Raw genomic sequence first — 16,704 nt, 5'->3', positions numbered from 1 at the left:
GTACAATCCAAGGAGTGGAATTGGGGGACGCTAAGTACATTTCCTTAGTGCTACAAACACTGTTGAACTTCACTCCCCATTGGCCAGGGAGAGATACCCCGTTAGCACCCAAGTCAGCTGAAACATTTGCTTAAGCACCGCTACCCAAAGCCACTCAGTCTGCCCCACTATTATAATTTCTTGACCTTCAGGAACTAGGACATAGCCAAGGAATACCATCTTCAAAATATGGAATTTGCTATTTTCCATTCTAACATACAAGTAATATTTGCGTTGTTGTTGAAGAATGGCGCAAACCTTTTGAACATGTTCAAAGAGAGATTGGGAGCAAATTAAGATATGATCAATGTAACTACTCAGCATGTTTCTAAAAATTCCCACAGAACCTCATCCATTAAAAATTGGAAAACATCAGGAGCATTACAGAACCTGAAGGGCATAACTTTATACTCAAAGAAACTGAATTTAGTTCAGAAGTCGGTCTTCCACTCATCACCACTTCAGACTCTAACTAGAAAGTAGGCTCTTCGCAAATCCAATGTTGTTTAGATAACTGCATCCTTAACCTGGTCTAACAAACTAGGTATGAGGGGTAGAGCAAACTAGTTCTTTACTGTGATATTAAGGCATAGTAATCTATACAGGTTGAGCGAGCCAGTCCTTTCTTGTGTGCAAAAAACTGTGAGAACCAATCTGGTGACTTAAAATGACCAATGAAACCATTGGGAAGGTGCTTGTACAAATATTGCAGTAGGTGTTCATTTTCCTTTTCTGCTCAGTCATATATCCTGCTGGAGGGTAACATCTTGTGGTACTAGGTCAATTATGCAGTCAAAATTGTGATGTGGGGGCAAGGTGTTTGCGTTTGTCTTATCAAACACCTCCGCTAGGTCTGCATATTCATCTGGGACACCATTTACTATGCAAATTCTCTTTATGGTTTTTGGCATCCAAATAGCAGCAATGTGCCATTTCCTAAATTCTGATATTGACTGACAATAACAATGAGTTTTTACAATACTGTGACCCTCAGGTTAAAACCCTTTATTCCCAAATGATCTGAGGGTTGTGTCTTATGAGCCACTGGAGCACCAATATCATATACAATTAGGGTGCATCTATTAGGTCAATCTCTATGTGCTCCTTGTGGTGATTCTGACAAGTCATGTCAATGAGCTATGTAGTAAATTAAATTGGACCAGGGGTTAACTCATTCCTATCCACGGCCCTCACTATTTCTTCTTTTTTCTTTACATAAGGTAGCTATTCCTACGGTCCTGAGAAAATTGGTGTCTATACAATTTCCTGTGGCTCCAGAATCTTTTAAGGTTTTTTACTCACAATTGGTTTCCAGCTGCAGGGTGTAGGAACACAGGCATTGTCAGATGGTGAATGTAAAAACAAGAAGAGCCGGTAGAGGCTGGGTTATACAATATACCTGATAGGTCGAGTTTGTTTCCTATTGAGTTGATTTCCGCCACCTCTGTGACACTTACTGGAGCAGCTAAAGAACTAGGTTTCAGGGGCTTGAAAGTAGCTTGTTGCGTAGGACACTCTCTCAAGAAATGCCCTGACTTACCACAGTAAAAACAGTGGGTCACTTTCTATCTTTTGTCCTTTTCCTACTTAGCTAACGGATCCTTGGCTCCTCTTATCTGAATATATGTCATTATGATGCATATGATACATTGCAAGCCATTACAACAAAGTCCTTACAACAACTTGCTATAGGGGGAGCACTGGACTTAGGAAAAGTATAATTGACAATTCCTACTCCAGGTTGTGCAACAGTAGGGAAAGGGTTGGATTGTAAATCCAACACCTTCTGCCCCCTACAGCAAGTCGTTGTAATGGCTTGCGATGTAATCGTATGCGATGTAACAATGCGGTTGTTGTAACGACCGCGTTGTACTGGCATGCAATGTATTATATCGCATGCAAACTAAACAATGTCTCCCCTCTTGTCTGCATAGGTTCTTATGCAAGCTCTTTATTTTTGGATGTGTCTGATCTAGGCTTGTCTCGAATTATGCCTATTCTACTCTCTAGGCTCTTCTCTTTCTCTGATTTTCTATCGAACAGCCAATTGATTAACCTCACTAAAAAATCAATACATTCTGCAATGTCATCCTGAGAATCAATGATTTAAGATATCACATTTTTGAGTTTCTCTCGGGGTCCCCGAAAGAAGATCAAAATGTGTCTCTTTTCGGGCCAATTGGCTTCTACTACCAGATGGTTAAAAGTAGATACATAATTTAGTAGATTGAAAGATCCTTTCCTGAGGTTCAGTAATTTGTTGTCTACTGCCTGGATAAATGAGTGCCATGTAAACAATTTCCACATGGCTTCCTTGAAATTTTTCCTATAGTTATACAATAAAGGAACATCTTTATCTAACAGGAGAATTGACCACCGATCTGCGTCGCCTCCTAGATAGGATAAAATAAAAGCGACCTTGTAGACATCATCAGTAAATGCTGTTGGTCTCTCCATGTAATGCAAATGGCATCAATTAATGAATTTTCCAAACCTAATGTTAGCTCCATGAAGATGCTCAAGTGGGGCTATGGGTATCGGTAGGGGAGTCACTACCTAGATCCAAGTAGTTCCTCTGGAACTTGTTTCAGAAGCTGTCAATGCACTGCTGGCAGTTTAAAAGGCAATTGATTTCAAAGCAAGGTTTTCTCGGTTAGGGCGGAAGTTCCCATCTTCTTCCTACTCTACAACTTGTCACCTGAGCCTGAACACAGAAATGTCCTGATGAAGGGCTTGGTTTTCTGCGTGGATAGCATAGCAACTATTTTCCTCAAGGAGACTTCTTGGGACTCCATATAAACACCTTGGACTTTGCCTTCTGTCAAATCAAATAACTTTGTCGCTTACCTTGCAAGGCCCATTATGTGGCTTTGCAGAAACGATAAGAATCCGACTCTTGTGCTCCATTCTTCTATACTTAGAAAAAATTATATATTTTTTTATTTTCAATATAGTATGCATACCAAATAAATGAACAATACATACATATCACAATTATTCCTGGAAAAGGACAAAGATAATTGTACATGTATACAATGTAATGAAAATTCACAGCAAGCAACACAGTCCGTATCCTAACTGCGGCGGAAGGCCTGTAGGCTGAGCTTGCGTGCAACATTGATGAAGCATCAGAGGGCAGTAGCGACCATAGTGGATCTAGACGGGAAGTGTTCCTGGCATATTGCCAGCCGCACGAGTAAATAGCAGTGGTACCGGTGATGTCAATATGTGTAGAAATCCCATATCCCATGATATCTGTTATGGTAGAGTGTAGATACAAAAAACACAGCGTGAAGGAGGGTCTAAAGGGGGAAATAGTTTAAAGACCTGAGTGCACCCTATACCCTAATCTTACTCACAACAAACACAAAAGGGGGTGCTAATGGTCTGGATAGGCTAGAAAGTGTTTGCTTTCTTATGAGGAGTGTGTGTACAGACTGAAGAGTGAGGGGTAAGAAAACCCATTAGCCCACCCATTAGCGGAACTTCATCATCTGGGGTTTGAAAGAATGAACTGGTGTCCACTGAGGCACTCACTCTTAGTATCGTGAGTGAGCCTTAGAATTGGATAGCACCCACTTTTGTGTTTGTTGAGAGTGTAGATACATACAGAGAGGCTGCCAGACATCTCTGGAGGTTGGTCGTTGCGTCTGGGCAAATTGCTAACTGGTCATGTCGCAAAAGATAAGGCTCTTAAGCCATTTTGCTATAGTTGAGTGTCATGCATTTCCCCAGCACATGGCCACTTCACGTTTTGCGAGAAGGAGTGCAATGGTGACAATGGTTCCTTGTGGGACGTCTCGTACATAGCCCAATAGGGCTAGCAGAGGATCGGGTGTCAGTGTTGTGTCCACAATCTGGAAAATATGTGCATAGATGTTGGTCCAGTAACTGTCTAGTTGAGGGCACAACCAGGCCATATGCAGGAAATCTGCATCAGAGGCATGGCATTTGGGACAGATCGATAGGCCGGTGTGGTCCATCCTCCCCTGGAGGCAAGGTGTCATGTATGTGTGTCGTAAACTTTTTAAATGTAGCAGTTTGTGTCTATGGTTAGGTAAGACTAGCTTAATTTGCGCTCCACTGTAATTCCAGATTTCGAAAAGAATGGGGCATTGTCGGTCCTCCAACCAAGCTACCTGCATCGACCATCTACGGTGGGCAATAGTTCTAGGCAAGTATAGTACAGTTTGGAAACCAGATGTTCACCTGTGTCATCCTCAATAAAGGCAATAAGGGAGTTGAGTTGTATGGGGCAATGGGATAGGTTAGAAAATGGGCCCTCAGGGCACTCTACATACGATGCATAACAAATCTGTCCAGCGGCGTGACATAGGTGAAGCGGGTGTCCGACTGCGAGATAGCATGGCCCTTGGGGAATAAACCTCCAGTGGTATGCAACGTAAATCTACTAAGCATGCGCCTGACGGTGGGGTCAACCATCGGGGTAGCCAGCGATTGCTCACGAGCTGGAGCGCAGGCAAGTATAGGTGCCCCTCAGGAACCGCTGCAATCAGCGCCATACCCAGCAGGTGGTGGAGAGGGGCTGAGGGAAGCCAATGCGGAGAACAACATTGAGGGGCGTGGATCCCACCAGGTCCCTGCTTATCTGGCTGTGCGGGATTCTGGCATCCCCATGCTACCAATGGTACGCATACTGACACTGGGCTACTAGGTAGTAAAGATGAAAATGGAGTATGCTGAAGCCTCCCTCTACATAAGGGAGTATCAGCACGCACCAACCAACATGTGGCCTGTGACCCGCCCAGACCAAATGCAGCCGCAGACCCCACAAGGTGGCTAAGAAAGCATTGGAAAGAGGGATGGCTAAGTTAAGAAACAGATAAAGAAATCTAGGCAGTACAACCATTTTAGTTAACAGCAGGTTGATCCATCATTCTGCTTGTGATGTTAATTTGTCTACAGCGGGCCTTAGTTATGGTGGAAAAATGGTTCCCTATTGTGGATACCCAGATATTTAACTATGACAGCATACCAAAGCAGTGGAAAGTCGCTGTGGAACTGCTAGAAAGCTTCAGTCAATGGAAACTATTTGGCCTTATTCCAGTTGATTTGGAGCCCCAAGAATAGCCCAAATTTCTTAATCGGTCCGAGGCAGGGTGTTGAAGAAAAAGCAGGATGTCATCCACGTAGAGCAACAGTAGCAGCAGTAGTTAAACTGTAACCTTCCCCAGATATACTTCTCCTGCAGGTGCCGGACCAGCTGGTCAACCGCCACAATAAAGAGGAGCAGGGAGAGTGGGTATCCCTGTCTCATGCCCCTCGCTAGCGTGCATGGAGCAGTCAGCGAGCCATTGGCACAAATGTGGGACGTTGGGCGAGAGTAGAGAAGCTGAATCAGAGATATATAGCTGTATGCGAACTGAGATTCAGCAGGGTTGCCCATAGAAAAGGCTACTCAAGGGAGTCAAAGGCCATCTCTGTGTCAAGCAAGGCCACAGCTGCTGGCACCTCTGGAGAAATTCTGTTGACCACGGAGAACAGCATGCACAAGTTTCGTAAAATAGAGGGGTGGGGAACAATCCCAATTGGAGAGGGGAGATAATGGTTTCGGGAAGAAACGACAATCTATCCACCAGAACTTTCGCTAGTATTTTGGTATCAAAGTTCAGTAAGGCCAATGGCCTATAAGACTGGCAATATTGTGGGTCTTTGCTAGGTATTAATAATAGCATAACCACAATCCCCTCGAGAAGCGCAGGGGGAAGTTCACCCTTTTCCAGGGACTTGGCATAGAGTTCTTGCAGTCGGGGAGCAAGGATATGTTTGTAAGTCATAGAATGGGCCCATAAGCCCGTCTGAACCAGGGGCCTTTGACCCATCCATAGAGTCAATTGCGGCATCTATCTCCTCTGCCGAGATCAGATCACTGAGGAATTACTGCTGCCAGACCATGGGGAACTTAGACAGATAGCCTGCCAGACCGCAACCCCCCCACATTGAATCTAGAGGCATAAAGGTGATTATAATAGTGCAGCAAGTCTACAAGGATCTCCCTTCCATCTTTGGAGAATGTGCCATCCTCAAGAACGAGTTCTGATGTATAGTCACTCCTCCGTTGTGGGCGAAGTAGGTTTGCCAGGGTACGGCCCGGCTGCTTACCCTCGCCGTATCTGTGGGTCCATGCATATTTATCCAGAAACTGCACCTCGCGGTCCACATGCTCTCGAGATTCCTCCATTGCCTCAGGTCGGGCCCAAACCCCTTATCCAGTGACACCCCCAGGACGCAGAGTCCAACTTCCGAAGTGTAGCCTCCACCTGTGCCAAAGAGCACCGTATGTCAAGTAGTATACCGTCGTGTTTAGCGATCACCATTCCACAAATGTATACCTTGAAGGCCTCCAAATTATGGCCTGTGAAGCCACTGTGCTCTCATTCAGATCAAAGTAATGCGTACCGGCGGTATGGAGTTCCTTGCGGAAAGCCGAGTCCATGACAGACTGACTTGGAAAGCGCCACATTCTTAACATGCCACCGTAGAGCGGGATGTTAAGAACCACATGAACCACAGCATGGTCAGATAGCGTGTGGGGTTGGCATGTCACCTCCACAGCCAAGGGATGACTAGGTACAAAAGGGGGTGGTGATGGACGGAGCATCTGAATCAATCAAACACTCACACCCAGTCAAAAGATCTGGGTTTAATCCATCACTGTTCTTTAGCCCACTCTGCCACCCCAGTTCAGACATGGCTATATGCAAATCAGTCTGACCCTGTGCCTCATGGGAACAGTCCAGACCGAAATGCCAAGCCATGTCTTCCATGGACCGGAAACAAGCTTCTGAGGACCGGTTTCTGGCATTCCAGCTGTCTTCAGCCCGGCTTGCTTGAATCCAGTGGCAAAGTGAGCAAGGGACTCACGTCTGAGCATACCCTGCCACACTTATGGCGGCCAAAAGCGGTACAAAAGGGGGTGGAGATGGACGCAGCATCTGAATCAATCAAACACTCACACCCAGTCAAAAGATCTGGGTTTAATCCATCACCGTTCTTTAGCCCACTCTGCCACCCCAGTTCAGACATGGCTATATGCAAAATAGTCTGACCCTGTGCCTCATGGGAACAGTCCAGCGCGAACTGCCAAGCCATGTCTTCCCTGGACCGGAAACAAGCTTCCGAGGACCGGTTTCTGGCATTCCAGCGTCTTCAGCCCGGCTTGCTTGAATCCAGTGGCAAAGTGAGCAAGGGACTCACGTCTGAGCATACCCTGCCACACTTATGACGGCCAAAAGCAGTACAAAAGGGGGTGGTGATGGACGGAGCATCTGAAACAATCAAACACTCACATCCAGTCAAAAGATCTGGGTTTAATCCATCACCGTTCTTTAGCCCACCCTGCCACCCCAGTTCAGGGATGACTAGGAGCAAGAGGAACCAGTAGCCCAAACACGACCAAGTGCCATGGGGAGTTGAATAAAACGTGTAGCCTGGAAGCTGAGTATGTCGGTGGTGCAAGGCCTCTCCAAGGGAACCGAAGGTGCAAGCATCCTGCAAGACACATGTGGTCGGGCTTACCAGTCCAGGCCATTGCCGATAAATCCACTCCTGGATTGAGACATAAGATGAAGTTAACCCCCTATTACAGTGTGGTCCACATCAGTCCTGTCAAGGAGTGCCATCAGTGTGTAAAAAAACTCGGGAGAGTCCATGTTTGGTGCATAAACATTGAATAGTAGCACCGACTAGCCCGCTAGGCAGCCAACGATGGCAACGTATCTCCCTTTAGTGTCAGAGAAACTGTCAGTGAGAGTAAAAGGGATTGAGTGGTGAATCAATATTGACTCTGCTGGAATATGTACTGTAGTTAGATAAAAACCTGTGTGGGTCCTACGCTGAGGCAAAGGTAAGAGAGGTACCAAGGGATAGCTGAGGTTCCTGTAGAAAAGAAGTTTTAACCCCATACTTGACCAAATACTGTAGTACTAACTTGCCTTTGTTGAGATTGTTGATGCCTCTGATGTTCCAGGTCCTGAAGGGTACCTCAAGGTCTCAGATCATCATGCATTCAGCCCCAGTCATGTACGAAATTGGTTAGGTAGGCCCTTCTAGTTGCAACGCCACAAACATTCTCATATGGTGGTATGCATTCAAAGACGAAGAAAATTCCCTCCCGAACCCTCTCCCCACACTTCCAAGGCAAAAAGTGCCAGGGAACATTCCAATAGGGAACAGAACCAAAACACTCCCCAACAACTGCAAGGAACATATCGGTGTACAGCTTGGGGGGAGGCAACACATATAGAATTGATCATAAAATGGGATAGAATACATTAATGAGAAGGCATAACAAAGTTGCTGTTCTAGCATCACAGAGGGACACAGTCCACCAGCCGCCAGCGGACCAGAATAACCCACCACTTCAGGGTAGTCTCTGTACGGGGAGTACTAAACAGCTCAGCCATCGGGACAGTGTCAACAGGAGCAGACGTGAATTTATAGCCATTTTCCAGGTCAGGCAGGCAGGCCGCCATCACCAGAGAGGCCAAGAAGCAGGGCGCAGTGTGTCTAGTCCGCTGGGAAGAGATCTGAGCTGTTTGTGCCCTTTAAGTCAGAGGGCAAACCCCCAGTGTTGTTCCGGTGCTCCCTTGTAGAATCCTTGGGCTTTCGAAGGGGTTTCAAACACACGTAATTGTTCCTAGACATAAACACATAGGGGCAGATTTATGATAACTGGCGCATCCCCAGGGATGCGCCAGTTATTTTGCACCGCTGCTCCGCCACCCATGGTGCGCCGCATTTACAATGTGGCGCACCATGGGGCAAAAACGGCACAGATGCGTGACGCATCTGTGCCGTAAAGTTGGCGCATTGCTGGAGTTGCGTCGCAAGCGCGACGCAGCTCCAGTAAGGCTCGGGGGTGCCCCATCTTTACAATGCTGCATCAAGACCTACCCCTGCTTCAAGCAGGCGCAGGGTTTTGACGCAGCTTTGTCTGAAAGTGACTGAGTGAAATCTTATAGATTTCACTCAGCCACTTTTGCGAGGCGCAACTGCCCCGGAACGCCCACCCTGCACCGGAACGCCCACAGGGCTTTACAACGTGACGCATCTGCCTAGATGCGTCACGTTGTAAATGGGTCGTAGGGATGCGCCACATTTACGCAGCAGTTGCATGACGCAAACGTGGCGCATTCCCAACATAAATCTGCCCCATAGACTTGCCCGTTAGAACATGCCATACTGAAGTCCCATCTCACGGAGCAAGGCCTTCACAGCAGAGAATTTGTGGCGAGCCTCCTACGCCATCAAGGTAAAATCTGTGTAGAAAGATATTAATATGCCCTGGTATTGGACCAGCCCATGTTCACGCGCCATCTGAAGAGCGGTATCTCTGTCCCAGAAGATGAGTAAGTGCGCGATGATGGGTTGCATCATCAACCCCGGGGGGGCCTAGGCCCCAGCGATCTATGCCCACGCTCCACCAGGAAAGCAGTAGAAATGGCTTCAAGCTCAAACAGCTCCACCAGCAGCTTCTCTACAAACAGGTCCATGTTCCCAATGGCTGTGGATTCCGCAATCCCAGTTATGCGAAGGTTGTTGCAGAGCAACCGGGCTTTGAGATCTTTATTCTTCAGAGCTACAGTCTTGATTCGACACTCAAGCTTCTCCAGGCACCTCGACACGGTTTCCACGCCATTCTCAAATGCCAAAACACGTTCCTCAGCTCCCTCGATCTGGGCCTGCTGACAGTCGAGACGCTCAGCCACTCCATCCAACCTGCCTGATAGGGTGTCAAATTGTGAATCTATGGCCCTAAACCCCACTCGGATCTCAGACATAAAGACTCCACAGTAGCGGATTGTGAAAGCTCCAAGGGTCCCCCCACATCCCCTTCCATGTCACCAGGGCCATTCACTCCCTCTCGTCCTCCAGTGTGCGCAATATGCAGCTTGCGCTCTTTTGGGTCCACACTGCCCATCTCGACCTCATCCAGTTACATAGCAGTTACCAGTGTCCATAACCAGCACCTGCAGAGAAAAGGCGTTGTCCCCAAGAGCGTTAGCTGTGATGGAGTAGATCACACCAGGGGCATATGTAGGGGAAGCAGCCGCAGATCCGGAGGGGGGCGGTCTTCACAGTCAAGAGCGTCGGCACCAAAGATTCCCACCCATGCCTCAGCATTCACTTCAGGCCAGAACAAAATGGAGCAGCAAGGGCCCCACCATGTCCGCTAGGGCCTGTCATGTTCCAATGCCACAAGGGGGGGAGGGGACGGACTAATTCTCCCCCAGGGGGCAACTGCACTGGTATGGGGGTAGGGTGGCACACCCAAGGGAACAGGCCTGGGCCACCATCCTTCAAAAGCCTATAGCCAAATCCCAGGCACGCCACCACTCAACACCCTGCTGTGGCCCAACCACACCTCTCGGATCACACCAAGGTCCCCAGCCGATCGCAGAAGCAGGCTAGCAACAGCAGCAGGCAGCCACAGGAGCAAGCAGTGCAGGCCAGTCCCGCCTAACCCCACGGCCTCAAAGCGCAGACGCCGCATGCCTCTCTGTGTCCCCAGTGGGCTGCCTCCTCTTCAGCAGTGTTCTGCTGGCTCAGAGTCCATCACTGCCAAGCAGCCAACAGTGCAGTCTAGGGCATAGCACGAAGGCCAGGTCATGGGACCCAGAGGGGCTCAGTAGCCTCGGCCTCAGGCTTGCCCGCGGCCCCTGTTGCAGCGGGCTCTTCTAGGCAAGTCTAGGCCCACTGCCCAGCAGGATCAGGCAGAGCACACTCCCAGATCTGGCAGCTCCCATCCAGCCAAGGTCAGCACCCCTCCAGGACACCCCAGGTGCCCCCCATCCGCTGGCGCCAATGTCCGGAAAGTTTTATCCCAATATATTTCGGGAAACCAGCATATGGAACTTCAGTGCTTCCTGGCCATCTTGGTCGCTGGCCAGGCCACGCCCCCTAACCTTCTATACTTGAGACTAGTTTGACTGCAAGCAGAGATATTAGAACCTGGAAAGAGGGTCTTGTTTTTGGGAGAATGAACCTTCGTCTGGACAGTTCTCAATTTTTAATATAGAAGAGACAAATATGAGCTATCTTACTTGTCTTGTCCTCACCCCAATCCCTAATGAGTTCTCTGGAATGCAGAAACTGAGATCTACCTGCGATGCAGCTGGTGCTGTTTTTCCTACGGTTCAGGACTAGTAAAACTTGGAATACTTCAGTCAGTTCTCCTTTTGACAGCATGTAGCACTGCAAACAGTTTCCCTAAAGAGTATTGTTACATATGTAAACACATAAACAACATTTTAAAACCCCTTTCAAACATTTGCGACCTAAATACAATGATACACTTGTACTGATTACCTAAAACATTGCGCTGTTAATTAGAGTCTTTAGTTCTGTGTTGCCTCACGCAGGTTGGGTCATGCTGTAGTCTGTTCCTTGCAGACGCTTTCTTGGTAAGTCTTTAAACTTTATTCTGTTCCTTGTAAAGGTTTTATATGCCGCTTTTAAACATAATCGGCATTTTGTAGTAGCGTATTTCTTTCTTACTAAAATTTTATTTTCTTCTTTTATAGGTCCGGAAGTAGATGTTAAAGATCGGGAGGATGTGGAAACGAGAACCTCTGCAACCGTGGCAGCAACAATCTGGGGACGAAAGGTCTTTTTGCAGCTAATTCTTTAGCGGAAACAAGTAGCTGTGGCCGTTACTGTGCGAGGATCACAAGGTAAAGCACTTGCAGGCACATGCATCAAAGCTTTTTGCGATCGTAAACGGTGCAACTCGCAAAAATCAACAGGTTGCGATCGCAAAATTAGCATTTGCGATGCATCAAGGGTTAAGGCCCTCGCAATTTGAGAATTCGCAATTAATTGCGAGTTCTCAAATTGCCATTGCATTTAAGGAATCGCAAATGGAGATTCCTTAAATGCAATGCATTCAAGTAAAATAATTCGCGATTTTGCTAATAGGGGGCACAAATTACCATGAAGTTGAACTTCATGGTAATTTGCAAGAACTTTGAAAAATGCACTATAGTGCATTTTTCAAAGTTCCATTTTGCACACACACATCACATGCCCTTGTGTGTGCAAGATGTACTCATATGCAGATTTCAGGGGTGCAACAGGGTGTCGTTTTAATACCCTGGCACCCTTGAAATTGCATTCTCAATTTGCGATTCTCTAATTGAGAATCGCAAATTGAGAATGTCTTCCTATTCATTCCTATTGGCCTCTAGACCCATAGGAATGAATGGGGAGGTATTCCTTAATTGCGACGCGCAACTTGTGAGTCGCAATTAAGGAATGTTTAGAAATCGCTATTTTTTAAGCGATTTCTATATGCATAGGCTTTTGCGATTCCTTAATTGCGACTCCATAAAAATCGCAATTAAGAAATCGCAAAAGCCAACATTGATGCATGTGCCTGTTGGGGCCAGATGTACGACTTGCAAAATAGCGCATCACATATTGCGAGTCATTTGTGACTCACAATTTGCGAGGCACTATTTTGCATGTTCAACAGTGTGTTGAACACTGTTTCTGATTCCCAATGGGGTCGCAATTTACGAGGCTCATGATTATTAATGAGCCTCTCGCAATTTGCGACCCCATTGGGAATGCTGGCTCTCCCAGGGATGGTGGCCTGCTGGGCTCGGCAGACCACCATGTCTGGGACTGCTTTTTTAATAAAGCAGTCTTTTTAGGTCTCGCCTGTCGATGCGCATGCGCATCGAGAAAGCGAGACTATGGGGGCTTATCCACTCTTTGTCCAACTTGCAAGGAATCGTGGCGATTCCTTGCAGTGCCCGTGACTTTTAAGCTCAATGCGCATGCGCATTGAGCTTAAAAGCGCGTGCACATGCCCCCAGCCGCCTGCCTTGCCTACTCTCCCGCCCCCTCACTTCTTGATTGCACGGCCGCTAGGCCGTGCCTCCCCTACTCTCCTCCTACTCTCCTCCCCTCGCCGTCTGTTCCCGCACTCCTCCCACACCCCCGCTCCGCCCCCTCCCCTGCCTGCCATGTCATTGCCGTTCCAGAATATAAAAAATGTAAATAATGGCCAGTATTTATTTTCTATGAAAGGAGGCTGTTTAACCCGTTGTCCGCTAGAACTCCCACTCTGGTCCATAACTACAAAGCATTGTCATTTGGAGCCAGCACTTTACCCGTAACACCGGCAGCACCACTCTAGGGCACGCTTACTGTACGCTTACACCTACGCACTAGGAACCCCCTCGCTCGCACCTGTGCCGTGAATTGTGCCTTCTGCTGCTCAGCTGCCAGCATGGACTGCAACTCCGCGTTGACCTCTTTGGAGGTACTGCCCGAAGAAAAGTCCATATTCGGAGAGTACTCGGACATCGTGCCCAGTGTTAACAGCTAATTCAGAAATACGACCTTCACCCAGTCTCTACTACAGCCACAAAAAAAAGCTCAACTGTACACACCCCGGCTTTTTTTTTTTAAGCACGTGCACCGCGGCCATTTTGGAACGGTTAGGATTTGCGAAATATCAGGTAGACGTCATGAACAGTAAGTCACGATAAACGCATCCCAATGACCTTCTCATCATTATTTGAATGGTCATCTTGGATTAGAATACATTTTGCTTAGTAATGCTTATTTCGCTATGAATCCTCTTTATCCAGTGATTTAGGGTGACAAGAATTTTAAAGCCAAAAATGGTGACATTTCACAAAAATAGAAGGACTACAATTTTACTACAAGCGAAGAGAGCATTAGAGCATAGCTGCGATTGCTTGTTTTGCGGTCATGCTGTAAGAAGAGGCGGAGTGCACCGAATGTGACTTCAGCCAACATTTCAGGTCTCTATCAAATTTTAGGGCACGCCCAGGTCATTTACTTCCGGGTGGAGGCGGTAACCTTGATTGTCAATTCTCTTCTCCCATCATGGCGGCATTGCTGAGATTGAACTGCTCCATGGGTGCGAAAGGTCAGTGGCTTACGTCGCAGCATGTTTGTGGAAATTACTTTGTAAATGGGCACGTATAGTGGCTGTCGCAGTCCGTTGACTGTCAACCCAAGTCTATGAAGTCGTGGGGAGTTTCCATCACCACTCCATCTCAAGCGAAGTTAACAGACATTTCTAAAAATAATTGCATTTGTATAGCGTTTGGTACATCTGACAAGGCTTTAAGTGCTTTCGGCGAGAAGCGATTAATTACGACATGGACGATAAATTGCTGCAATGCCGTTATACAAAAATGCTTTCAACAGCAATCTTATCGCGAGTGCTTTTTTAAACCTAGAAATAGGTTTAAATCGCACGACATGTAACCTAATTCTTAAACTAGTGTGTGTTGGAGAAAGGGCATCTGTCAGAGTAAGGTTGCAATGATTTTTTTGTTGTCACTGAGGATCTATTTACCAATCTATGGCTTTTCTTTAATTTATTGTTTTTAGGTATGTTAATTGATTAGTTCCTGAACTAAAAGTCACAAAATACTCAAACTTACAAAATGAAAAATCAGATTTTGATTACTGCGCTCTTATCAAACAACTCCCTTGTTGATCCTACAGCAAAGCAAGACTTTATTTTTCCACTGTTGCTTTAGTAGAATGCCTGCTATATATACACGCTGGCCGACTGAAGGAGAAATCAAAGGCGCAGATGGTGATTGGTGACCTGAATAATGTCATCAAGGATGGTCAGACAGGATGCGAGCCTCATCGAAGGACATTTCCTTCCCAAGACTGAAAATGCACAACTTCATTTTCTTGGCACCTTTAGTCTCCAACAGTTCCTTCTAAACCCGGCATTGAAGATTGTATGGGTTAGTGTTATAATCCGTGCTGGAAAAGAAAGCTGTTTTCACTGGGATCCCATAAATTGGGTGTTGCAAACAGGGGGCAAAGTTTGAGGGAGCATCGTCATGAGGAGTGGAGCCAATTACAATTAGCATTTGCATTATTTATTGTTATTATTAATTGTATAAACTGTGTTCCCCTACGAAATTGCAGCATGGCAGCATGCAATGGTACTGCTGCACTGGTTTATTTAATTGGTCACCAACAGGCTACGTGGCTTAGGCAGTCTCACCCTCACTCACCCTCACTCAGCGCAACCACAGCATCTTCACTAAATATATTTAATAAACTTTAAGCTATTGGCAATATAAAATAAAATCCATTTTATTACATATTAATTATTAATTGTTTTTTAAAGCCATTGATTTTTTTTATATCAATACATCTAAGTCACATATAAGTCCCGTTAATACAAAACATGTTGCTTTACAAATGCTAGAGGTGTCACATTTACAAAAATTATAACTATTGCCTTTGTAAAGAAGAAAGCTATTAATTTAGCTATTTAGAAAAAACAACACATAAATAAAAAAAATAAAAAAAATAACACCTATAGCTCAAACTTTACTACTGCGAGACCTATTGCATTTCCAATGCTTGTTTAAAATGCAGCCATTTTTGCTTAAAGGAAAACGGGATGCATTTCAAAACAGAAAAATTGAACTTTTAAGTTTCATTTTTTTAAGCGCAGGCAGTGATCTCTGGGACCACTGCCTGCTCCTAAAAAATATTTTACAACATACTCACAAATGGGAAGGAGTCCTCTGGAGACCCCTTCACCTTTGCGAGTGGTTACTACCTACTTGAAGTAGATGGCAAACTGCGAGTGTTTTGTGGTCGCAAATGCGGTTGCAAAACACTAGTACATAGCATATTGACTGGCTATTAGGAAGGGACGCCCCTTCCTAATGGCGCAAGTCGCAAATGCCAGGGTCGTACATCTAGCCTTGGTCAGCATTGTGTGCGGTCTAAATGGAACCACCTCCAATATGGCTGCCGAGATTTGCTGAAGCCTTGCAGGAGTTTAGAAATCTTGTGAGACTTTGGCAAATAGAGAATGCAATCAACAATGCAGGCATGAGGCTCGAAGGAGCGTGTGCCGCAACTTGGTAAATAATAAGAGTGTTGTGTTCAGGACAGAAGGGCACACTGAAACTCGGGGGGGCTGATGTCATTAGGGGTAGAAACCTCTTGGAGTTGAAATCATTATGGGTAGATATCTCTCTGGCCGAGATCATTAAGGAAATGGCTTGTCGGAACAGGGAGCAAGGGAGGACTAGGGGCAATGACAGGTTATGACAGGGGAACCCCTAAGAAACTGCCAGTAAAGGCAGGGGACCACCGCCATGACAAATACTTTAGTTTACTTCTGTGAAACACGGGCGTTGTCTAGACTGAATTTAAATCAGCTTCTATTTCTTTGGTGTAGTTTAGGTTTATGCTCGATTGAACTGAAAATGATTGCGTTACTTTCACTTGCCGGTTTCGATGCCCCAATAATTAAACATTAAGCACAGAGAGCCTGTGATGTACAACTGGTAACTAGATAGAATCAAATGGGCAAGGCATGTGGTTTGTGTTTCTCTTCCTTTGGAATAACTCTACCCTTCCGCTCCCCGCCGAGGTTTTAGAGAAAGGGCATGTCATCAGCTAGCAGGGTATTGTTGACAATTGCCTCGACGGTCTTTCGATTCTAAGAGCATACGTAGCGTCGTAGGCACAGTGCTGTGAAGCTGAAAACGCTTCTATATGACATCTTCTCAAAGTAAAAGACTTGCTTAAATTCTGTTAACACCACCACACATCCTGTTCATAAGGATTCCCCATTCTGCTTGGCATGGAGCTAGAGGGAAAGTGAAGGAA

Source organism: Lissotriton vulgaris, chromosome 11 (assembly GCF_964263255.1).
Source record: "Lissotriton vulgaris chromosome 11, aLisVul1.2, whole genome shotgun sequence".
In the NCBI taxonomy this organism is placed as follows: Eukaryota; Metazoa; Chordata; class Amphibia; order Caudata; family Salamandridae; genus Lissotriton; species Lissotriton vulgaris.
Note: the sequence above shows the minus strand (reverse complement) of the source record.